Below are 18,829 nucleotides of genomic sequence, written 5' to 3' on the forward strand. Positions count from 1 at the left end.
CAATTAATCAGTTGATGCATATGATACAATGTTAAAAAAAATACAAATCTGTGTATTTAATATGATAGTTTCAGGTACAGGTGTACATGCACACATATATTTCTCTTTTGCAAAGAAAAAGTAGTAAAAGCAAATACAACACAATTTAAGAGTAGTTTTTTTTGTTGTGGTGATTTAAATGTTCTTTAAATGTTTCTACACTTAAATTTGTTTTCTAAAATAAATGTGTATTACCTTTATCAAACAGTTATTTTAAATTTGAAGATATTTTTATATATGAATTGCACTATTTGTAAATTTTACTTGTTTTATAATCTGTGTTGCGTGGATGTACTTAACCACTCATCCTTTATTCATTCATTCCTTTGTTCCACAAATATTTATTGAATATTTAACAAGTGTTAGATCCAGGTCTAGGCACTGGAAATGCATTTCTGCTGGAACTGACCTATTGGGGGGACCAGATAACACAAATGCATTTATAAAATGTGAGAAGGTAAAAAGAGCTGAGGAGAAAAATAACCACGGCCGCCTTTCCAGTTCCCTCAGTTTCTTATCCTGCTCTTATGCAGTTAGCATGTAGTGGTCCCCAGAAACAGAAAACCTGGATTTAGGAGAGCTTGAGGGCACTCACGTCACCTGTGGTCACACCTTACATCCACACCCAGGGATGCTCAGACCTGTAGAGTCAGACACCACTGGAGAGAGGGCTGTGGTCCTAGAAACCCCATTCGGCCATCAGATGCATTCCCTACCCAGCTACAGCACTTTCCCTCCCCAATGTCTAGACCCTAATCTTGAAGTTGCATTTTACCCCAATGATAGTTATAGAATAGAGTGGAAGAGTCGTTAATGGGTTCAGCCACCCCAAATTTTCAATCTCACACGAAGATCCCATTTCCATGTAATTCAGCCTTGTTCAATAGAGACAATTGGTTATACTAATTCATTTGACATCTGAGCACATCCTATGTGTTCCTCTGGGCTTTTAAGATAAAGTAGTGAACATACAAGACAGGATCCCTGACCCCAAGAGGTTTACATTCTCCTGGTGGGAGACAGACAAAATGCAAGGACCATGACGAAGAAGTATATGTGGAATCTAAAAAAAAATGATAAGTGAAATTATCTAAAAAACAGAAATAGAGTCACAGATGTAAAAAACATCTGGTTACCAGGGGGAAAATGTGGGGGAGGGATAAATTGGGAGATTGGGATTGACATATATACACTACTTTATATAAAATAGATAACTAATAAGGACCTACTCTGTAATTACCTATATGTGAAAAGAATCTAATAAAGAGTGGATACATGTATATGTATAACTTTGCTGCACACCTGAAACTGACACAACATTGTAAATCAACTATACTCCAATAAAAATTTTTTAAAAAAGAAGCAAATGGTGGACGTGCTTTTGGAGGAGGTGACCAGGCTGTGGGTCAGCGGCAGGCAGTGCTATGCTGGGATGGCCACCACGTTTCAGCAGGGTGAACACCATGGGCCTCACTGAGAAGGAGACTTTGAAAAACACCTGAAGGTGGTGAGGAAGGAGCCAAGGGGATAACTGAGAAGAGAATTCAGGGCAGACAGGGCCCCTAGAGCAAGGCGTGCTCATCAGATGGAGGAGAAGGCCGTGGGCTGGGCTGTGTTGAGTGAAGGGAAGGGGCCCACCAGTGGCCCAGATAAGCCTGCTGGCTTTTGCTCAGTAACACAGAGCCATCGTTCAACAGCTCCATCAAGGCACCGACAGGAACACCCTTGAACTCTACAGGATCCACTGGCTACTCTGTGCGAACAAGACATCAGAACAAAGAGGTGGTGACACCAGTGATGGAGTGGTAACATCCATGATGAGGCTGTGGCAGAAATTCAGGTGAGAGGCCATGGTGATCAAGACCAGAGCAACAGCAGAGGAAATGAAGTGTGGATTCTGGGTATTTTTGATCTAAAATATGCAAGAACTGATGTAATGTCTGTGTACAGTTTTTCACACATTATTTCCACAAAGGAACTAAAACCAAACTCCATGTTAGATCATCTGTCCTGACTTTGCATTCAGCAAAGTGTGGTCTGAGCTGCAAGACTCCTGACCCAAGACAGCTGTGGACCTCCTTCCGAGACCCGTTCTTTGCCAGACTGTGCCACAGTCTCCACATCCTTGCCCGAGACATAGCATGCCCCTGACCTGAGTGTCCACCCAGTGCTTTCTGGGGCTGCCTCGGACAACTTCCAGCCTGGCTGTGTGGTTGGAGGTGGCTTGCCAGAATAGAACACCTGTTTTGAATTTTGTGAGCAAGAACTAAACTTCCACCGAGGAAATGCATTGAGGTTTTGGGCCATTCTAGAAGAAAGTGTAATCAATGAACACAATTTACCTCTATCCAGTAGTGGTTGTGTGTCATGCATGTACTAGCTGCTTCACACACATTATCTCAGGCAGTGCTGCCTGGTAGTGGTCATTATACTAGTTCTCTACATGATGAAACAGAGGGTCAGAGTGGTCCAGTTCACCCAGCTATGACCTAAAGGAGGCTGTATCTGAGAAAGTCATCATGACCCAGAAGCTCTCCCAAAGATGTACTGGCTCCTGTGGTACCCTCGATGTTGTTCTCTGGACTATTTCCCTGGAAGACGTATCTAAGCTGTGGCTCCATATCCTTTTTTTTTCTTTTAAAAAGAACTTTATTGAGATATAATTGACATACAATAAACTGCATATATTTAAAGTGTACAATTTGATATTTCTTCTTACTAGTCATCTATTTTATACATATAAGTATATATATGTCAATCCCAATCTTCCAATTCTTCCCCCTTCCTGCTTTCCCCTCCTGGTGTCCACATATTTGTTCCCTACATCTGTGTCTCCACTTCTTCCTGGCAAACCGGTTCATCCTCACCATTTTTCTAGGTTCCACATATATGCGTTAATATACGATATTTGTTTTTCTCTTTCTGACTTACTTTACTCTGTATGACAGTCTCTAGGTCCATCCACGTCTCCACAAATGACCCTTTAGTTCCTTTTTATGGCTGAGTAATATTCCATTGTGTATATGTACCACATCTTTTTTTTTTTCAAGTGATTCCATTCAATGACCATCAAGTGAGCAAATACTACAGGCTACATGACATGTTAGGTGTGGGAATACGATGCTGAGTAAGTGTCTGCCCTCAGGAATGTTACAGTCCACATCAGGCATTCTCAACCAGGAAATTTTTGATATTTGGGGCTGGAAAATTCTTTCTTGAGGGGGGGGTGGGCTTTACCCACTAGATGTCAGTAGCCACCCCCCTCCTAGTTGTGTACCACATCTTCTTTATCCATTCCTCTGTCAATGGATATTTAGGTTGCTTCCATATCTTGGCTATTGTAAACAGTGCTGCAGTGAACATTGGAGTGCATGTATCTTTTTGAATTATGGTTTTCTCAGAGTATATGTGCAGTAGTAGGATTGCTGGGTCATATGGTAATTCTATTTTTAGATTTTTAAGGAACCCCCATACTGTTCTCCATAGTGGCTGTATCAATTTACATTCCCACCAACAGTGCAAGAGGGTTCCCTTTCCTCCACACCCTTTCCTTTCTAGAGATGCTCATTGTAACCAGTGTGAGGTGACACCTCATTGTAGTTTTGATTTGCATTTCTCTAAAAATTAGTGATGCTGAGCACATTTTCATGTGCCTCTTGGCCATCTGTATGTCTTCTTTGGAGAAATGTCTATTCAGGTCTTCCACCCATTTTTAAATTGGGTTGTTTGTTGTTTTGATATTGAGCTGCACGAACTGCTTTTATATTTTGGAGATTAATCCTTTGTCCATTGATCTGTTTGCAAATATTTTCTCCCATTCTGAGGGTTGTCTTTTCATTTTATTTGTAGTTTCCTTTGCTGTGAAAAAGCTTTTAAGTTTCATTAGGTCCCATTTGTTTATTTTTGTTTTTATTTCCATTACTCTAAGGGGGGGTCAGAAAAGATCTTGCTGTGATTTATGTCAAAGAGTGTTCTTCCTATGTTTTCCTTTAAGTGTTTTATAGTGTCCAGTCTCAAATTTAGATCTTTAATCCATTTTGAGTCTATTTTTGTGTATGGTGTTAGGGAGTGTTCTAATTTCATTTGTTTACATGTAGCTGTCCAGTTTTTCAAGCACCACTTATTGAAGAGATTGCCTTTTTCTCCCTTGTGTATTCTTGCCTCCTTTGTCATAGATTAGTTGCCCAGAGATAAACCCACAGGTGCCTGGGTTTATCTCTGAACTTTCTATCCTGTTCCATTGACCTATATTTCTGTTTTTGTGCCAGTACCATATTGCCTTGATTACTGTAGCTTTGTAGTATAGTGTGAAATCAGGGAATCTGATTCCTTCAGCTCCATTTTTTTCCCCCTCAAGATTGCTTTGGCTCTTCAGGGTCTTTTGTGTCTCCATACAAATTTTAAGATTTTTTGTTCTAGTTCTGTAAAAAATGCCATTGGTAATTTGATAGGGATTGCATTGAATCTGTAGATTGCTTTGGGTAGTATATCCATTTTCACAATATTTATTCTTCCAATCCAAGAACATGGTGTATCTCTCCATCTGTTTGTGTCATCTTTGATTTATTTCATCAGTGTCTTATAGTTTTCTGAGTACAGGTCTTTTACCTCCTTAGGTAGGTTCCATATTTTCTTCTAGCATAAAGCATGCCCTACCTAGAGCTCTTTCCAAGACCTTCTGTAACTCTCAGCAGACAGAAAGTCTCTCTATACTTTCCTTTTCCTTTAACAACAGTTTTCCCATCTCTTTTCCATTATCAGGAGCTGCTCTGGCTCAGGGGAGGACTCAGAGAAGCTGGCTACTCTGGACTTGTGCCTGGTTCTCTGAGGCCGGGTCATTGAGACATCTGTTTGGACTGTACTATTAGCACATTTCGACCCCTTCATCAACTTTGCTGGATTTGTTAATATAAGTGCCTTCTACTCCTCCGCCACACCCCGACCCCCTTTACAACTTTCTACATAATTAAAAAAAAAAGATCACATGGAGTATGAATGGGCACCAGTCTTTCTGTAGGAAGCCAATATCCTGAACCCTCAAGATCAATTTGAAATTTCTCCCCCAATGGTGATTCATTTTTAGGGAATGGTTCAGATTTCACTGCCAAATTTCCCTCATTGTCAGATTTCCAGCTGGACCTGGCCATTCGTCAGGAGTGAGGATCTCTGAGTCCAGCCATTAGGCGTGGCTTCCGGAGAAGCTGGGGTCTGCTGATGGTGCTGAGCCACTGGGCCCCAGTCCAGGGACTGCCCAGGGGTCTGCTCCTTCTCCGATTTTAGTTCAGGGGTCTGACCTTTGATGCTGCATGTGCCTCCTGACTCCCATTGGAGCTGAAGTGTTGTTCTTAGTGCCATTGGATTCCCAGGGGGTCTTCCTCTTTGTTTGGAGCCAGGACTTCAGAGTTGAAGAGTCCTTCAGAGATTCTGAGGCCCAACATGGGAGCAGTCCCGAGATGCCTTTCCACACCATTCCTGATTCTGCGACCCACATGGTGGGCATAAAATTGCCCTAGAGTGAAACACTGAAGAAGGAGTATCTAAAAATCCAGTTTTTCCAGCCCAAAGACACTTGGTAGCGGGTAATGGGAAACAAACAAAGAAGAAAGGGCCTCTGTGCATAGGGGGACATCTTCCAAGTAAGACTCAACCTGGAAAGTAGTTAAGATTTTCCTGACTTAAGTCAGAGGTGTCTGTGAAAACCTTCAGGCCACTGGTACAAGAAGTCATCTAGTGGAAGGGATTCGGGCAGCTGCAGAGTGAACCAGCCAAGCATGTTTGAATTCAGGAGGAATGCTGAAATTCCAGGCTCCGCACGAATTTTCCAGGAGATGTTAGAAACAGAAATAGTGAGACAATGCCGAAAAATTGGTGGAGCCTCTATATATTCAAGAAAAAAAAGTTTTCTGTTTTTAAAGACTCAAATTAGAGAAGTTGCATTGGATGGGAGTTCTGGTTCAAGGACATGCTGGATCATTTGTGTGCCAGTCCTGGTTTGGGTTCCTCTAAACACAGACCTGACTAGGTTTTGGTTGAAGGTACTTTGTTTGGGAAGGTAGGTGGGAAACACAGATGAGGCACTTGAGAAGCAAGATAGGGAAAAGTCATCACAAGGTGCGTTAATTGTGAGCAGGTTACGGCTCTAGTTGCATTGGTGGGGAATGATGGGGTTGCATTCCGCTGGGGCCAGGCAGCAACCAGGGAGAATGTGACGGAGAAGACGAGGCTGGTGCTTACCTCCTGGCTCTCCTATGTAGGGGTGTGAGGTTCCAGCACTTCCAGGCTGCCTTTCCACACTCTCCTTAGAGAACATCCTCAATCCAAGGGACTGGGAGAAGTTGGCCCTTGAGGCGGAGAGCTGTCAGCACAACTGCAACCTACCATGTGGCTGCCTGTGAACTCAGAGGTGGGCTGCAGAGTGTGGCATAAACAGCCCTGGCTACCTGCCCGTTTGGACATGAACCCATAGGCACTGAGGTGCAGACATAAAGTCAAGCTGAGGAGGGAGGGTTATCTAGAGAGGACTATAACAGGCACTGCACATCTGGTTACTCTAGTGCAGAGAAAGGGGAAAGTTCACGGACTGAACAGATATTGTGAGCTCTTACCATAAGTCCGCTGTATGCCCAGCAGATGGGGGTTGGCAACCTGCTTTGGTAAAGGACCACCCGGTGTCCAGCGGTCCGGGGCTCCAGAGAGAGGCATGGTGCCTATGACCTGTCTGTGATGTAAATTTTGGCTGTGCCTCTGACTACTCAGCTCCTGGGGTCCTGTCCACTTTTGAAACCAAATCTGGTTTTCCAGTCTTCCAGTTGTTGTGATAAATCTACTCAGCATCCTCCCAATAGCATAGTCTTCTGGGTATGTTAACCAGACTAAGTTTCTGTTGCTTGCCACCTAGAACTGGACTGGTACACATTCCTTCATTCAGTCACTTATTCAGCAAATGTTTGTTGAGCACCTAATGTGCCAGCTATTGTACAAGGCATTGGGATACAGGGGTGAACAGTACACGTGCCCCGCCCATGTGGACCTTATGTGGCAGGGGGTGTGGGCAGACCTCACAATAAATGAGGAAGCACCAGCAGAGGGAGAGGACCTGATGAGCTGCTTGGTGGTTAAGGCAAGTCTTTCTGAGGAGTTGATGTATAAGTTAAAACCCCAAAGGCAAGTGGGAGCCAGGCATGGGGAGACCTGAGGGAGGAGGATTCCAGGTTTGGAGTAGAGCTGGGTCTTCTGAGTCTGACACGCTGAGTCTGGCAAGTTGGAGAAAGAGCGAGGTGGCTGCTGGGGCTGGAGCACATGGGTGGGGGTGGTTAGGGATTACAGCCCTGGTTGGGGAAGATGGAGGACATGGAGAAGAGAGGGTGGGTGTGAACTTATTTTGGGAGCAGAGTCAATAAGACTTGCTTATGAATTAGACACATGGGGAAGAAAAAGGAGTTAAATGGTTGATTCGATGCCTTTTCCTGCGATGAGGAAAAATGAGGGAGAAATTTTGTTCTTGGTGTGCCGTTTGCTTCTTTTTAGACATGGGTGGTAAAATCAAGAGTTCCCTCATGTGCGTTGTAATTTGGGATGCCTGTTGAACCTTCTAGTCACCAATGTCAGGAAGGCAGCTGAAGTTCAGGGCAGTGTCTGGGGCTAGGGGTATAGGTCTGGCACTTGGGGAGAACATATGATATTTTAAGCCAAGAGTCCAAATAAGATAAGCCAGTTTGTGAGTGTAGATAGAGAAGGGAAGGGAAGTTATAGACCTCTCAGCACACTGATGGTGAGAGGTTGAGCAGAGGAGATGGGTCCAGCCAAAGAGTCTGAGAAGGAGCAGCTGGAGCAATTAGGAGAGAACCAGGAGAGAATGGTATCTTGGAAAGTAAGAAAAGAAATTATTTCAAGAAAATAAGCATGTTCAGCTGTGTTCAGTGCTGCTGAAATGAGAGCAGGGAAATCTCAAGAAGATTCCTGAGGATGTTGACAGGTGTATTAGGTGCCCTCAGCAGCCAGGAACAGAAACCCCATCTCATATTAGCTTTGCCTGTGAAGATATTTTTTTCTCCCCACCTCACAGGAAATCCAGAGCACGGGCTGCAGGGTCAGTCAATTAGATGGTTGAATGATGTCATCAAAGACCAAGTTCTTTTCATCTCTCTGTGCTATTTTCAGTGTGGGCTCCATCCTCAGATGGGTAACAAGATGGTCTCACTCGGACACAGCAATATTTAACAGAAAAGGAAGACCATGGATTTCTGCAACTCTCTTGGGAGTGTCAGCATGTTTCACAACAGCTTCTTGGCAGACCCCCCCGGAATTCCAGTGTTTAGAATTGGCTCAGGTGGCCTTTCCTGAGCCAAGCACTTGCAAGATGACTGACATGACTCTCAGACAAACAAGCCCACCTCCCTTCAGGTCGAGGATGTGAAGGTCAGTGGGGTTCTAGTCAGGGGGATGAGGGCTGACTGTATCCATTGCTGTGGGTGCAGAGGGTTGTGTGTGTGCATGTGACATGTTCCGTTTAACAAACCATGTGTACTTCTCCCACTGCTGTAACCTTTATTCTTCTAAATTAACTCTCCATATCTTCCGAAGCAAAACAGAGCAACAGAAGCAAAGCTATATAGTTTTTCTTAAAGAAAACGCTTGAACTAATGGGGCTTACTGACATTTCCTGTCTATTATGTTTCCCTCACTGTGGTCCAGGGAAAGTCATGACTGTGAGCTTAACTGCACCAGTGAGGCAGCTGCTCTGTGGCATCTCTCAACTTGAATGTCGGTGGTCCATGCCTGACACTCCAGCCCTCACCCTACTCCCCAGCTTCTTGATTTTCCTGGTGGCCTTCACGCATCCCTGGGCCGGACCTAATGCTTGGGACCCATGGCAATGCTTAGAAAACAGTAGGTGAAAAAAGACTTCAAAAATTTCTGCATCTTTGTTTCTCTGTACTTTAGTGGGTAAAAGAGGGATTCATTGTTAGAGTGCTTGGCCCTTATTTATATACAATAAATAGTTTGTTAAATTTCCTACCTATCTAGGGAATTTATACTACTCATGATAAGACACAACTTCAGGATAATAAAAATAAGGATTAATCATTTCCAGAAATAAGAACTTATACATGCTTTATACTATTCAGAATAAAGGTCCCAAATTAGAATGTATTCTAATTCTATTCTATTCTATTCTATTCTATTCTATTCTATTCTATTCTATTCTGTTCTGTTCTGTTCTGTTCTGTTCTATTCTATTCCATTCCATTCCATTCCATTCTATTCTATTTTATTCTGTTCATTTTATTCCATTCATTTTAGAATATATTCAGAAAACTGTTTGCTTCTGTGGGATTGCCCTGGGAAAGGCTTAAGCTGAGACTGGGTCTGTTTAGCATCAAACTCTAACCAAATGGCCAAACAGCTTTGATTTGTAAAGTAAACGTCTGAAGGGAATTTATATGAGCGGCTCTCAAGTCCCTGCCACAAATGAATCACACAGGGATAGTCTTTCCTCAGACGACCAGAATGCAATGTATACCAACTCAAACCCTCGTCCTTGTTTGAGTTTCAAAATAAAAACCATTTCCACTGAAAGGAAGCTCACACGCAGACTCTTGTCAGTTTCCTTGTCCCCAAAGAGCTCTCTAGGATGGAAATTCGCTGTCCGCTTGGGGTCCATGCTCCTGTCCCTGTAGCCATCGGATTTGACATTCTCATGCCTTGTAAGGGAACACTCAGCCCCTGGAAGCAGTCCAGTCTGCACACACGGATCCCATTGCCTGCTATGTGGCGGCACAGCCTCGCCAGCGTGGCGGAGAGGAGGCTAAAAATAGTCGGCAGGGTGCAGCAGGCTCTGATGCGACAGCTGCTCTCATCTGCTGTGAAAATATAGGAACCGCTGCTGGGTTTTGCTGGGACTCTGTGATTCCCTTGTTTGGCAGAAGTTGCTACCCCAACCCCACCCCAAATTAATTTTTGGTTTTCAGAGAGGAGCTCCACCAGCATGGGGCTCTCAGGCCATGCCCTCTTGCAATTGCCCTGATGGTGAGGCTCATGCCTGCCTAGGCTCCTGGACCCTGGGGTCCCCACCCTTCAAAGCAGACAGAATGGGACAGTGCGGAGGAAAGGTGTGAGCAGCCTGAGCAGACAAGGCGGCTGCACCCGAGACCCACCCCCAGTCTTAGCCGCCATGCCTGTTTGGAGCTCATTCAGTATGTGGGGTGGGTGGCCTCAAGGCCCAAATCCTTCAAGGGCCTGACAGCTTTCATAGATGAGCAAGGCCAGGGGAGGGACTGCTAGGGCTTGAGGTGTAGAGGGGGGAATGTCCATCTGATGGGCATTTAGGTTTAAAGGTTGAATACGCTGCTACCAGGCCAACGTTCTCCAGGCAAACCTGGCCCTCGGGCTTCCAGTTTGCAATCTCTGGTTTAGAGGCGCTGAGTTAAAATTCATTGTTGCTGTGTCTGGTGTGCTGTATACGACTGTGCAAAACTTTGAGCTGTGGCCTGGAAGTACACCCCAGCTTGTGGATGTGACCCCAGCAGAAGCACAGAGCAGGTGACAAGTTGTGCAGGTCTAAAGGTAAATGTGTGCCTGGCTGTGAGGGTTGCCAGAGTTGCCTGCAGATTGGTTATGTTCAGCAGGGCTGTTTTCACAGAGAGTAAACAGAGTACGTGAGACAGTGCAGAGAGAGTCCTGGATGTGCTGGGCATTCAGGGTTGCAAGGAAAGAGGAGGTCGGCCTGTCATGTGAGCCAAACGCTCAAGGCGTTATCATAAACAAAGAGCCTGGAGGAAGAAGCTTCAGGAAGGGAAGCTCAGACCAGCTCCTCCTTCTCACTCCAGCTTTGGGAATTTGGCCCCTTCTGGCCATCATCATATCTGGTGATTACAAAATCCAAACAGCTCTAAGAAGAGTCATGCTGGTGCAAGTGGGCGTATGTGTGAGTCTAGCTACTCTTTTGGTGTGTGGTGCCAGGCGCCGGGGCTGGGGCTGTGTGTGCGTCTCTCATCTGGACTCTGTGCTGATAGCAGTGAAAATGCTGGAGTCACCCTCTGTCTGGTCCAGCAGGGGAGACAGACGTGCCCGTGATAACTGCAGTGCAAATCAACTTATCTACAAAACAGAAGAAGAGTCACAGATGTAGAAAATAAACTTATGGTTATCAGGGGCTAAGGGAGGGGAGCGAAAAATTGGAAGATTGGGAATGACATACATACACTACTGTATATAAAATAGATAGCAAATAAGGACCTACCATATAGCACAGGGAACTCTACTCAATACTTTGTATAATGGCCTATATGGGAAAACAACCTAAAAAAGAGCATATATATATAACTGATTCACTTTGCTATATACCTGAAACTAACACAACATTGTCAATCAACTATACTTCAATAAAAATTAAAAAAAATAATTGCAGTGCAATATGGCAAGAGCTTTGATAAAGTCACACACACAGTGGAGACACTGCTGCCATCCGGGCCCAGTGGGACGAGAAAATGAACCATCTTGGCCCTGGCTCTTAAGTAGAATTTAGAGACCAATGTACATACAAGGAAATACAAGACAGTTGTTAGAATGGAGGTAAGAGTGCTGTGTGTTTCTGAGCAGGTGCAAGCACTTGATGGTTTTGGAGAGGAGCAAGTGTTTGGGGACATGACCTTTATTATTACTGGACCTTCCTGAGGTGGTAGAGATGAGGCTGGTTTGAGAGCCAAAGAGTAGGTCTTCAAGGGCCCTGTTTATCACTCAAAAGAGTGTGTGTTTAATACAGTGAAGGCAAAGGGGCATTGACTCAGATGGAAGCAGGGAAATGACATGGTTGTATCTCAGTACAACTGGACAATCTCCTCCCATGTCCTATTGTTGTGAACTGTTAGGTGTATATCCAGGGGAGCAGGGCGGTAGGAAAACAGCCTATTAACAGCTCTTCATTTGGTAGGCAGGACAATGGAGGCTCAGAGAGTTTTTGTGATCACCCCGAGCCACACAGCTGTTGGCTTCTGAATTCAACATGGTCTGAAAGGCTGTCTGGACAGCTTTTCCTTATTGTCAGTTTTTCTTTTGGCCTATTTATTGTTCTATTTGAAAGATTTCTTTACTTATGAAATGACTTTCACAAATACTGCACATTTTTAAAGTACTTAATATTTTCCTTTTATTTATGAGACTTTATATTTTTCTGAACTCATATCTGTTGATTTTTTTTCCCTTTATAAACTTCATCTCTGCTATCATTCTTCTAAATGCTATCTCCATTTCCAGGTTAAAGAAACATGTGTTAAATGCTGCTTGGCCTTCTGCGCAGGCCCTGGGCCCCTCTATGACAAGTGCTCCATGACCTGATCCCCCCAACCCAGGGTCAGAAGCCATGTCTCACTCAAGGATCCACAGCAAAGGGCAAAATCCCCAGATCAACTGTTAATCAGTAGAAGCAAAGTGAGTTTTGATTGTCACATGAGACAGTCAGGGCCTAAGAGGGGCTGGATCAGAGATGTCAGGCCATGGCATAGACATCATGGGTATCACAAACTGAAACGGAGAGGCAGCTTACCAAGTTCTGTAGCCAGGGAAACCCCAGGGGTAGTGAATGGAGGCCTCAAGTTGCTCAGCATCTCAGGTCATCCTTGGGCCCAAGAAGCAAGTGGCTGACCCCAGCTTTAAGTGGCCTACACGTGGAGAAAAAGTGGCCTCTGAAAACGGGGGCACAGTAGCAGTAACACCATGGCATCATGTGGCACCTGTCCCTAGCCTCGCCCCTCTCCTGGCAGGATGCCCAGACCGGAGGCACATCTTCCTCTTTCCTTAATGCAGGGCATGGCAGAAGTGGCCATTGGTGCCTCTTCCATCTTCTGTTTCTTGATTCTAACACTCCAGAGTTTCAGTTCCTTTTCCTTCTGGTAGGGTCTGAAAGAATGACTTATTTGGTTGAAACATGCAGGGTGAGGAGCACTGGATTAGGCTGCTTGTAAGTTTCACAAGCAGTCCAGAAGCCCTTCTGCAGAAGCTCTGGACTGGCTAGTGTGGGCCTATCTGCTGGCTTGTTCTTGAGAGGTTTTCCCTTTCATCACTGCCTGCAGTCTCCTCCCACATGCTCTTCACATCGTCCAATTAGCCTCTTTATCCTCCACTTCTTCCCTGCTTCCCAAACCTTTCCCCTGAGCCTTCTGAATCACCTCCATCATCAGCAAACTCCTCTTGCATCGTCAATACATTTTTCAGAGTGATTTTTTTTCTCCTATTTGGCTTACTTGAAAACTGGTTTTCTACTCTGGGGAATGCTGTCTGCCTCCATCTTCTCAAGGGTTTTTCTTCGAATCCCATCAGTGCCGGTGCTGGAGGATGGGTTTGCCATCTGCTCCCCATCACCACCTCCCAGAGCTGTTACTGCCCTGCCCCTACCCCAACCTCACAAGAACTCCTCCCTTCCACCTGACTGCTGTCATCTGCCTACCTCTTTTTCACTGTCTTCACTGCAGTCTCCTCCATCCCAATAGCTGTGACCATTCTCAGAGATGGCAGAGTTGACCCCCAAAGCATGTCCCGATAAATAACATTTTTGCATGCAAATCTCCATCTCAGATACTGGTTTGGTGCTCCTGACCTGTGGCAGTTAGGAAGCACCCCGTGGCCAGGTACCAGGAAAGAGGTCGGGTGCGTAGATGTCTGGTGAGGACTTTTTCAGTGAAATGCTCTATATGTAATACATTGCCTCCTGTGAGCCCCCAAATTTGAGTAAAACTATAAAACAAGGACATCAGTTCAAAGTTGGCATGGACCCAAAGCAAAGTCATACCATGCAGATGGGAAAATATTAAGGTCGGAGGTGAGTGGGGTGAATAAAACAGACATTTGGGCTTCAGTAATTTTTGTGTTTAGCTTTTATCCCTCGTTATTCCATGAGTCTTCAGGAGTGAGGATTTGGATTAGATCATGTGTGTGTGTCCCTCATGACCCATGGGACCTCTTACTCAACACACATGCCTGGAATGGAGAATGGATTTTGCCTGCTTGGCAGTGAATGCTGTTAGGACATCTCTTGGGACACATGTGGCCATGTGCCAATGTCCCACTGAGGGCAAAATTGCCTCAACCACCAAGGCTTCCAGCTTCCAAACCCTTGCTTATTCAAAGGCAGGGAGCCAAGTGTTTGACTGGATGTCGACTTGGGGACATTTCCCGTTCTCCGCTCTAAACTGGATGTCGGTGGGTCCATATAGACCATTTGAAGGGTCCTTCAATGGGTTCATCTTTGTCAAGTAAAGCATTGGAGTTCCAGCTGCCATCTTATTTCATTCCTGTCTTTCTGCTCTTTTCAGCTTTATTCCCTAATCATTCATCTTTCAATTATTTTTATTTTATTCCTCTTGAATCATTTTAAAACGTTGTGTCATCTTTTAATCCTTTTTAACATCACCTTGGTTGTTCATCATCTCAGCTTATGCTATTTCATTTTTCCTTTTCAAATGTAAAAACTTTTTAGGTTGTTTATTTACTCTTTTTATTTTTTAATTTTTTTATCTTTTTTGGAGTATAATTGCTTTACAGTATTGTGTTAGTTTCTGCTGTACAACAAAGTGAATCAGCTATATGTATACATAGATCCCCATATCCCTTCCCTCTTGAGCTCTTGAGCTTTCCTCCCAACCTCCCTGTCCCACCCGTTAGGTCTTCACAAAACATCAAGCTGATCTCCCTGAGCTCTGTAGCAGCTTCCCATTCGCTATCTGTTTTGTATTCGATAGTGTGTATATGCCAATGCTACTCTCTCGTTACATCCCAGCTTCCCCTTCCCATCCTCCCCCCCACCCGGTATCCTCTGTCTGTTCTCTATGTCCACACCTCTATTCTTGCCCTGCCACTAGGTTCATCAGTGCCATTTTTACTCTTTTTGTTTCTTCCAAAATTAACTTTGTAAACTTCAGGTACTGGATCTTTTAAATTTATTTTTACTGATATTCACTTATTTTCTTTAAAGCCTTTTGAGTTTATCATAAGACAGACAGCTGGTCCCGACATGCATGGAACCAGCATGTCAGGACCAGCTGTGAGGCCCTTATGGTGTGTCTTTGATCCAACACAGCCAGTCCTCCCCAAACTCTCCATGGACATGAGGGAGCTGTGAGGACCAGCAACAAGCCCCCAGTGGGTGGAGTTACCGCAGAGTTCCCATGGAGTTTGGAGCTGTCCACATGCCCTGACAATGTAAAGACTCTCCTTTGGAAACAGCTCCTGTCATAGTGGTAAGTGCAAGATGACATTGCCACCTAGGTTCCCAGCCGTGAACCAGATGTTTCCCAGCCCACCCAGCCACACACCTAGTCAGATGTGCTCAGCATCACTCCATCATTCAGTGGAAGATTCGGGTCAGCGTGAGCAGGGTCTGCAGACACTGGACCTTGGCATGAGCAAGTAGCTCACATTCCTACTTGTGTCGCAATGCTACCACCTCTTCAACCCACACTAACAGTTTACAGGGAAGAAAAATGGAACACGATGTATAGATGTTTCTGCAAGATATATCTATGCCATGTGACAGTGGAGGGATGCTGTGTTAAGCTCTTATTTGGGGTCCTCAGCCGAGAAGGGAAAGCTTCCTGAAGGCAGAACTCCGAGCCATTACTGTTACCGAGTCTGAGCTCACTCTGCTTGCTGCACAACAGGCCAATACATCGGAGACAAGGTGTTGAGGCAAGGAATACAACTTTATTTGGAAAGCTGGCAGACCCAGAAGATGGCAGACTAGTGTCTCAAAGTAACCATCTTATAGAGGTTTGGATGCCAGTTTCTTTTATAGCACAGAGAGGGGGAGGAGATGAGGAAGTAAAGTAAAAAGGCCATAAGTTTTGCAAATGTCCTCTGGAATGGCCAGCCTCAGGCAGGGAATGTGTTCATTTCTTCTTTCTTGCAGCCATCCACAGGTGCACAGGGTCAGGAGGCTTCCCTGAACAAAGGCACTTTGTTAACATTCAGGCAGAGGGGCAGGGTTCCCTGAGGCAGACCATTATGTATAGACAGTATCCTTTCAGTGAACAAAAGCAACCAGAAGCAAAGGTTAAAGTGAAAGAAACAGATCCAAGGTGGAGCTGTTGCTGTATAGAGCTAAATCTGACTCCATGATAGATCTGTTTCTTTGACTTCAACCTTTGCTTTTTGTTGCTTTTGTTACTGTAATCATACATGACGGCCTGCCTCAGGGAACACTGCCCCTCTGCCTGAATGCTGAACTAAAGTGCCTCTGTTCAGCTCACAGGCAGACAATCTGCCCTGCCCACCTGTGTGATTGGCTGAAATTAACATATCCCCTCACCGGAGCCTGGTTATTTCCGGAGATCTTTTGTAAGACTGATGGCCCTTTATCTTTACTTCCTCATAGCCTCTCCCTCTCTGATTCTATAAAACAAACTGGCATCCAGACCCCAATAAGATGGTTTTTTAGGAGACATTAGGCTGCCATCTTCTCAGTTTGCTGGCTTTCTGAATAAAGTCGTATTTCTTGCCTCAACACCTTGTCTCTGATTCATTGGCCTGTTGTGTGGCAAGCAGAGCGAGCTTGGACTTGGTAACAGAGTCGGATCTGGCTCTTCCCTGTTCTGTTACCTTACCCACTTAGCGTGAAGTCACCCTAACAGGGAGGAAGATAACAACCAGCTGTTGTGTGCTGGGTGCCATGTCCTCCTCACATGTACTTCTTTTGTGGTAACCTGGGGAAGAAATGGCAAGAGATGAGGCTCTACACTGGCTCATGGACCATGGTGTGAGTCAGGGACTCAAAACGAGCCAGCCTTGGGGGGGTAGAGACAGCGAGGTTTTTGAGATGAGCCTGGAAGCTGAGAATATTCACATCCTGTCTGAAAGCCCACCCAGACCTCCGCTACAGGGGTTCTCTTTGTCATCAGGCGATGGGATGACTCACCTGGGGATCTTCTTTAGCTTCTTTCCTCTAATGATCAATGGCTGAGAAAACCAAGTGGCCCTGGAGCTTGGGATAAAGCCTATGTGTGGAACCCATGGTGTGGGCTCCACTTCATCAAGCCTGGCCGTTGCTGCCATTGTGTGGTCTACTTGCTAGCAAATGAAGACTGACCCTGATCTCCCCAAGTGGAATCTCAAGGGACCAAGCGACAACTCCATGGAGGGTTGATAGTGCTGGTCTCACTGCACCATGAGGGAACAGTGATTTGTCCTACTAGGAACAGACACTTATTCTGAATTTGAGTTTGCTTTTCTTGGTTACCGTTCTCTTCCAGCACCACCATCCATGGGCTTGTCAGATGCCTTATTCACTGTCACAGGATGCCACACAACCTTGCTTCTAAAGGGAATCTTTTGGGAATTCCCTGGTGGTCCTGTGGTTAGGGCCTCTTGCTTCCACTGCAGGGGCATGGGTTTGATCCCTGGTTGGGGAACTAAGATGCCACAAGCCACGCAGCATGGCCAAAATGATAGTAATAATAATAATAATAATAATAATAATAAAATGAAGAGAATCTCTGATAGCAAATGAAGTTTCACTACTTTCATCATGTACCCCATGGCCCATAACAACTGGCTCTTAGAGAAGAAATGGTGAGTCAGTTAGGATGGGTTATGGTGACATAATCAACAAGCCCAAACACAACAATGGTTCATTTCTCACATTTCAGGTTCAATGCAGCCTGGACTTAGGCTGATAGAGGCTTCACCTTGACAAATGATTGTATAGTTACTGAGGTAGGGAAAAAAAAAAAAGGATATGGCAACTCACACCCTGGCATGAGTTATCACTTTCCCTTATATGTCATTGGTCAAATGAAGTTACATGGCAAAACTTGGGTTCCAGGGCATGAGGAAGGACCTTTCTACTAGGTTTCTGGAAGGAAAGGAGAACCAGAATATATGCGATTATCCTAATGATTAAAACAAATGGCTTACTGAAAATCAGATCTGTGCTGGCTTGTGATTTTTTGCAGTTATTAAACATGAGTCTAAGAACGATGATGTGAAAAGGGATGTGCAATTTCCCACAAGCATCCTCGATGACCTGACTGTATTTTTTTCCTTTATGTTACCATGACTCTGGGATACTCTGGGTTAGAGATTTTAGTACACTAGGAAGGACTGAGTAAGATTTCTAGTCTTACAACAATGGTACATCCACTGAGTAGGAAATAGTGCTGCTATGTGGCCATTCAGGGCTCCTCATGTTACTGGATTAAAGCAAAGAAGGGTTATAGTGCCTGCGTGATTAATCCTGACCCTCAAGGCTAAAAAGCTGTTTGCTAAAAATTGGGTGGAGAGGAGTATGCATGTAGCCCGCAGGATGCTCTGCTATGCCTCCCTGAACCACCAAGCACAGTGATTAAGGTCAATTGAAAATGATTGCAGTTCCATGGAGGCAGGACCACCAAGGACGCAGACTCCTTAGGCAAGAAAATTAAGGCTCCTTCCCGGCTAAGAACCTTAATCAACTGAGTTAATTGATTATAACAAATGCACCATACTAACACAACATGTTAATAATAGGGGAAGTGTGTGTGTGTGTGTGTGTGTGTGTGTGTGTGTATGTTTGTGTTGGGGAAGGGATATATGGGAATTCTCCCCAAAATTTTCTGCTCAATTTTTTCATAAACCTAAAACTGCTCCAAAAAAGAAAGTCTACTAATTAAAAAAAAAACAAACAGAAAACCCCAAACCCCAAACCAAATGACGTCCTAATAGGAAAACATTAACTGGGGGTGTGTTCTTTGGAGAAGGCCCATGTCAGGGGTGCATGGGCATTGGGTAGCTGAACAGCTTACTACAGTGCATGGTGTTGTTT

The sequence above is a fragment of the Hippopotamus amphibius genome, chromosome 8, assembly GCF_030028045.1.
Source record: "Hippopotamus amphibius kiboko isolate mHipAmp2 chromosome 8, mHipAmp2.hap2, whole genome shotgun sequence".
NCBI lineage: Eukaryota > Metazoa > Chordata > Mammalia > Artiodactyla > Hippopotamidae > Hippopotamus > Hippopotamus amphibius.